This window comes from Hyposmocoma kahamanoa, unplaced genomic scaffold (genome assembly GCF_003589595.1).
Source record: "Hyposmocoma kahamanoa isolate Upper Pololo Valley unplaced genomic scaffold, ASM358959v1 210, whole genome shotgun sequence".
Classification (NCBI taxonomy): Eukaryota; Metazoa; Arthropoda; class Insecta; order Lepidoptera; family Cosmopterigidae; genus Hyposmocoma; species Hyposmocoma kahamanoa.
The window spans coordinates 3,850,873-3,858,795 of record NW_020653731.1 but is presented as its reverse complement, the minus strand read 5'-3'; the positions used below and the strand labels follow the sequence as shown (position 1 = coordinate 3,858,795).

Sequence of the window (7,923 nt, the reverse complement as noted above, 5' to 3'; positions counted from 1 at the left end):
ACCTTTAACGTGTTTGTATTGGAAAGGTATTAATTTTAACATATACATATTACATATATTTTATTTTAGTTTGTTTTTACTGTAATTCAAAATCAAAGTTGTAGAAGTCATCGAGTTATCTTCCAGGACAAACAGCTGGTGATTGTCTCATGTGTAAGAGGTGTTATAGCAGGCACCATTGTGGGAGCACTGCCGTGCCGACTAGTTAAGCAAGAAGGGACTGCTTCTGTGTTCCGAGTAATTCTAGAAGAAGCATGAGGACATGCTCTCCACTTGTCGAATGACCGAGCTTACTCCGGAATGAGGACATTCCTTAAGCAGAATGGCCGTCTTTTAGCGTATCGTGACACCATTTTATTTTATTCTGTTAGAAAACTTACTTTGCGTCTTTAAGAATTAGTTTCATCGATATAAGTAATAAATCGATATCATCATCATCGATATCAACGGAACGCTGTCAGGCGGCCGACATTATATACGAAAAACATCTTTGACTAGAACAGACGTATTTTTGTTTTGTTTGGATTTACAGTGAAAGATCTTGTAATATAATTTATAACAGTCACTGGAGTCTCATTTGTATGTCTACTTGGAAGATTCCCCTTACTACTGAAATTTCTTATTATTCTTTCTTCTTAGTTCGCTACATTTACGCGCAATCGACCTTTGGCTTCAATTATCTTAGGTCACAGATCAAAAATCAAAAATTGAGCATCGCCACGATCTGTAGTACTGTACTTTTCATGTCTATGTTTCAAATTTCTTACGTACCGGTTAAGGAACGATCGAGTAATTACATTCAACGATCATGCAATTTGAGTGGGTGCCAAGAACATTTCGCTTGCTTTTATTAATCTAAACTACGTAACATTACAAATTATTTTATTCTAACATATTCAAGAACAACTCGTTGCCTTTATAGGAAACTACCTTCCGAATAACCAGTAAGTAGTGTTGAACATTTTATGTGTTTAAACATGAAATAAAAAGATTTTGAAATTGAATTGTATTTAAAATTTTAGGAATTGACTTTTGTTTGGCTTTTCTCGGAATTGAATATTATTATACATATGAATATAAAGGTCGAATTTATAGAAAAATATTTCGTTGTCCCACCGGGTCGACGAAAAATGTTTTCATAACAAAACAAGTGGAGTTGTTTCATAAAAAATCTCAATAAATATATTCTCGGAATTGGCGATAATAATAACTAATAACGCACACACTCAACATACCCGCACTAGATAAACCCAAACTCACGAGAGAAATAAATGTAAGTCATACAAATATTTCTCCCGGCCCCAGAATCGAACCTGGGACCTCTGCGTGGCAGTCCGGGTCATGGTAACCGTGCGGCCACGGAGGCAGTTAATGGATTGGATTAAATGATTGTCGTTGATCTATATTCATAGTAATTTTTCATACAAACTATTTTTAATGTTACAAAGCGAATGTATACCACTCAGGCACAAATATCCAGAATAAGCGTGGAATATCAACGTGATGATGTAAACATTCCGGTCTTCCAGGCTCCACGGAAACCACATCAAGAATGCTGCAACACATAAATTGAGTAGTAACTTTTTTGTATGAACAAATTGTATGAAATGTTATATATTCTAAATCTACACAGGACACAGACTAAATTATGACAGTAGTCTTTCGTTGCAAACCTTATGTACACAAGTCATCCCCATATAAACTTGGGCTACAGTCCAGCCAGGCAGCCTCATTATTACGTCACTGTTAAGGTATTAATTTTTTTTCATCTATACCTGTAAATTTTTTTCACCTTTTTTAAATTTTGTTTTAGGATAATTTCGGCGGCTCAGCAACTAGCACTGTTGGCTCTAGATGAGGAACTCCTGGTTTCGATTCCTAGTACGACCAATTTTGAAGACAAACTGGCTAAATGGTCCAAGTTCTGAGTACAGCACTGAAGTTATTTTCGTTGCATTGTCACTTCTAGTACAGGGAATTAGGTAATTTGGGACCACGTTGTGGTAGTCTGGCGGATTGTTATCTATTATAGATAGATGTACACTTTATTGCATAAATTTAAAGTAATGTGGGCAAAGGCGGCCTTATCGTTAAGAGCGATCTCTTCCAGAAAATCTTTGAACAAAGCTAATCAGAGCGGAAGACGTAGTATGCCAATGCATAAATAATTTCGAATTGTATGAATAAAATCTTATATTTTATGAAATAACGATATACTGCCTATGTGGTCGAAACGGTTACAGTGCTGGTCTGCCACGTAGAGGTCCCGGGCTCGATTCCCAGGCCGGGAGGAATTATACCAAAATAAACTTATATTTATAATAATAAATGTACATATAACTAATGAATATACACACGTTGCAGACCAGGACCGTGTCAGAAGATATTTACGCAATCCAGTTTTGAAAATAAGAAGGGTCTTCGAATGTCGGATTTCAGACGGAAGTTCGTTCGATAATTGAGCTGCCTTAATCATAAAGGAGTCTTTGAAATACTCTCTCATTATTATTACTATATCTGTTAATAAAATCTACTTACCTACTGGTCTCAAAGAATCCTTCGACGTAATAGAATTATAGACAGCGTCACAATATTCAAAGTCGCTGTCACAACAACACACGCGACATTCCCAGACCCCTTCAACAGTATCGTTGTGTATTTGAAAAGTTTTTTATGAGATTCCTCTATCATTTCCTTCAACTTCCCTCCATATTCAGTTTTCATAATATGTTCCATAAATAGCATTGTCAAAATCTCATCTTTAAAAATCATTTCTTCCAAGAAAATTCTGAATTTGCTTTTAAAAACCAGGCATACTCCAAATGAAACGAAAAGCATGAATCCAATTGACCAAACGCTCACCCCTTTGAGCCAAAGTACGATATTCGAAGAATTTTCAATGAGAAAACCTATGGTAAAGAAAAAAACGGAGCAACCATTATATACTATATAGAATTATTGATAGAAAATTGAAAATTTGATGAACTGAACGTAATTTCGAGGTCCGCTCTCCTTTTGAGTAGATATAGATCCCACCAACGACCATGACCCGGTGTAGAGTGTTCAGTGTCTCGTCCATACCGAAATTCAGTTAGAAATGATTTATTTCAAATGACACAAACCCATTACTACAAAAGTTTCAAATTGGCAATTCTTTGAAGTGTTTATTATTCGCGACTTATTTTTCGTGACAAAATAAATAAAAAGGATTATCGAAGAAATTTTAAACAGATAACCGATTACAGTTTAAAATCGTAATTTCATTTTTAACCGACTTTAAAAAAAGGAGGAGTACTCAATTCGACTGTTTATTTTTGTATGTATGTTACGCGATAACTCCGGTATTTGTGAACCGATTTTCATGATTCTTTTTTTGTTAGAAAGAGGGTACCTCCATAGTGATCCCATTTCATTTTGAAGAAAATCATCCACCTCTAAGGGTGGCTGATCACGCATGAAGACGCATTTTTATAAATAGCGCCTAAATTTTACATAAGGAGTAATTATTTTAATGGTTGGTTTTGCTATTCTCCAATTCAAGGCGTTTTTCTCTCTTTCTATATACTTTGAGTGATGAGAACCGACTTTTATTGTCTCCTGTGTCAAGTCCCGTATAGTGACGAACTAGGGTATATTTCAATAAAACTTAATTCCACGTCCTTTTGAGGTCGGTTTTTTTAGTACTCTGTATTGAGATTGTTAATTAAAACAGTCCTGACTTAAACCAAACTTTATAATAACATTGACCTCCGCCGTCGGGAGTTGCCTCAAGTATTCTGTCTCCTCTTGTAAAGTATTATATGAACTGCATTCTGACTGCATCAGACACAGTTTATTATAATTATTAAATACAAAGATCGAAAAAAATACTTCGACCACAGTGGAGGGGTTTTGACCTTCTCTTATGTAGGAAATAAAAAAATGAAGTGCTGTTTTCATTTCTGCAAACTGCCAAATATTATTGAAATTGACATAAAATTGAACAATTTAATAGTTCTAAATTTTAAACCTAATCCACCGATCCAATGCATTGGATCTAAAATGCGTCTAAAATGTTTTAGATCACTTTTCGTTACATTGCAATGTAACGAAAAGTGATCTAAAACATTTTAGACGTATCGAAAAGAAAATGTCTATTGAAATATGTCATTACTGTTAAGAGCTGTAAGCTGAGCTAAAACTTATTAGGTATTATTACTGGAACGATAGTAATTCCATATGACCTTTGACCCTAACCTCGTGCGTTCCCTTTCAAAACATTGGTTTAATAAAAAATGCAATATTAGACAACTTTAATCAACTAGATTAACGTATTTTCATAATAATAATAACATACAGATATTTATCTTAAGTTAATTTTTTTTTTATAATATTACAAGTTTAAAAAAGAAACATACCTATCGCTTTTATGTCAATTTCAATAATATTTGAACGTATGCAGAAGGAAAAACAGCACTTCAGTTTTTTTTTAAATAACTAAGGTTTAAGGTTGTTCGTCCCGTCACTTGATGTTATAAAAAAAAGAAAGGCGTCAATTCCTACCACTGTGCGACAGGAATCGAACTTCCTGTCACTGAGCGACTAGGGGATTTCGTCCCCATTGCTTTACCAACTACAGGTCGAGTTACCAAGTCGATAAAATTCTTCTATGTGTCCGTTATATATGTGTCTGTTATATACATTGAGTTTTTCGGCTTTCGACGCCGTAAGCGGCATCTGTGACAGATTTTATAAACCTTCTCACTCAGTCGGTAACTTTCCAGTTACCACAAGCTGACATTGATATCACGTTTTGAATCTTATTTCTAAACGAAAAATATTTAAATATCGGGCAATGAATTTCTCCGCGTCTACAATCACTTGATATCATTTCGCCTTCATGATTAATGCACATTGGAACCTATAAAGGGCCGGAAAACATTGTTTGTTGGAAATAATAAATATAGGTACACGATGATGATTCCAAACAAATAGTTTTAGTACCATTAATAATTTAATTAATTGGGTTTTTCAAAATTAAAATTTCAAATTGATGCCATTCTCGCATATCATTCTAAACAGTCAAAGAAAACTACTCAATAAGATTTTTAAGTGAAATTGTAATATTATAGGAACTAAAATTTTAATCTCAAGCGAAATTAATAACTAACAGGATTTTCTTTGAAAATAAAACAAAACGAAACATGATTGGATCTCTTTCAGAGTTTAAATTAAATTGCTCACTTTCCGAAGAAAACCTTAACTAGTTTTTAAACGTTAAAATAGTCTTAAGACTTTTTTAAAATTCAATAAATTCCACGTAAAGCATCTTTCAAAACACGCTTCGTTGTTTTTAAACATTGAAATAGCTCTATCTTCTTTTTATTAACGTGTCAATATTTCTTTTATCTTAGGCCTTTATTGACTTTGAATCTCAAGCCGTTTTGTGTGCACAATTAAAGTCCTTCCTTCCTAAGTCTGTATATATGTGGGTCAACGTGAACCTCTCTAACGACCTGAATATAGGGAGCGTAGGGCATTACCAGATAGATGCAACATGCTGGCGGGCAGGTTTGTAATATAAAATGCCAAATCAACCTTGTTCAAGGCGTACTGCCAAACTTCTACACATCCAGCCTTTGGGTTTAGTGTACTCGCAGATCACTGGATTTTTTACGAATACAATAAAATAAAGGGTTGCCTCTGGGGTTACATTATACAGATGCATTGATAGTTTCCAAATTATCCTGCTCAAGTTAGTAACTTCGGCGACGCAGCGCGTGCTGTCTCCTGAACACCATTCCGGAACGGACAGATTGCCCTTCACTAAACTATTGGAATGCGCGTAACATGCATTCCAGAGTCGCATTATATAATATTATATATTCAATTAAATTTAATTATTATTAACATAGTTAATAAGACACTAAACAAAATATGAACATTAATTTTAACTGCCTCTGTGGCCGAACGGTTACCGTCCCCGGGTTCGATTCCCGGGCCGGGAGAAATATTTGTATGGCCTACATTTATTTCTCTCGTGAGTTTGGGTGTAATTTGTGGTTGTCTATGTGTGTGTCCATGGTACCCGCGACACAGGGTTTCCCTAGTGCGGGGCTATGTTGAGTGTGTGCGTTATTATTATAAAAAAAAAAAAAAAAATTGAAATAAAAAATTATTATTATACTTATGTAGCGAAAGGTTTTAAGAGCTTCGAATTTATCTTTGTCGAATACGAGTGTCGGTAGTGTCCATAGTTCAATGTGTGCACTACTTAGTATAATGCACTAAATTGAATTGAATTTGCTTCAAATGTATGCAAATGTGTGATTTTATGAATGAAAATATTTGAGTACTAAAAGGTTCGGTGGCTTCTTTCTCTGCCGCACGGTTGACAAATGGAACTCCCTTTCGGCACATGTCTTCCCTCCCTCTTATGATATGGGGTCCTTCAAACGAGGCGTGAAGAGGCATATTGTAGGCACCTTGCCTGCTTGAGGTGGCTAGTGCAGTGAGGATTTCATCGCTGCACTATGTTCCTTCGCGTTTGGATACCACTTTCCACTTAACATCAGGTGGAGTGGAGTCATTTGCCTGTCATGTATAAAAAAAAGTTTCTTTCGACTTCAACCCCTTTATACATCCCACTGCTGGGCACTGGTCTCCTCGCAGACGGGGGTTTAGACTATAGTCCGATGCGGGTTAGGGACGTCACACGTTTTCCGAGGACTGTGAACCTAATTTGACATGCAGGTTTTGACACAATGTCTTCCTTCACTAAAAAACTCAAGGTAAATATCACACGTACATTTTGAGAAACTAAGAGGTGCGAGCCCAGATTTGAACCCACGAGCTCTACTTGTGAGGCAGTAAGTCAAACACAAAAAAAATATTTACAACTTCGAGTAAAATGGTACTCGTAATAAAAAAAACTGCATGGCAAAGTCAAGCGCATGTCAACTTGACACTTAAAATTTAAATTCAACTCTATGTCACTTGCGATAAGAAGAGCATAAAGTCCAAAGTGTCAAGTGTCACACCAAAACACACAGCTGTCGCGTGTTATTATGAAATCACTAAAATGCTCGTTCTCATTTTCTAACCGACTTCAAAAAAGGAGGAGGTTCTCAATTCAACTGTATGTATTTTGTATGTATGTATATGTTACGCGATAACTCCGGTAAAGAGGGTACCCACGTAGTGGTCCCATTTAATTTTGAAGAAAATCAACCGCCTCCAAGGGTGGCTGTTCACGCATGAAGATTCATTTTTATTAATAGCGCCTACATTTTATTATAATAAGCAATTATTTTAATGGTCGTTTTTGCTATTCTCCAATTCAAGGCGTTTTTCTATCTCAATATACTTTGAGTAGTGAGAACCGATTTTTATTATCTCCTGTGTCAAGTCACGTATAGTGGCGAACAAGGGGATATTTCAATAAAACTTGGCAAATAGATGTAATTCCACGTACTTTTGAGGTCGGTTTTTAGTACTCTGTATTGAGATTATTCTAAATCCAAGTCAAACTGAAACTCATTTCGTTCTTATATATATTTTTAATATTGTACATATTTTGGCGTTCAATTCAACCATAATATTGTGTAAAACGTTACAACTTAATCAAATATGTGTTAATATAAATAAATATAGTGTTCGAGTTCTAAAGAACTCTCTCACATTGAAACTTATGTTATGTTAACTTATGTCTCAGGAGCAATGGCGGCAGTAGCAGTGCCCTTCAGATCTTTGCGATTTAAAGCTCGGAGTGGCACTGCAACTGCTGTGGATAGGCATGTCCTTACCATCAGGCGCACGACTTGTTCATATAGTCACTTGGTTTTGTCAGGGACAGTAATCGTATTGTACTGGATTGATGTGCAAGTGGTATTCACATCCTGTGACTATGCAGTTAGAAATATTTGCCTTACTTAGAATATTTTT

At 35.5% G+C, this 7,923-nt stretch overlaps 1 pseudogene; it reads right to left on the bottom strand.

Moving 5' to 3' along the window:
- Positions 1-1,406: 1,406 nt before the first annotated feature.
- LOC113227344 lies at positions 1,407-3,079 on the bottom strand (annotated as a pseudogene).
- Positions 3,080-7,923: the final 4,844 nt, after the last annotated feature.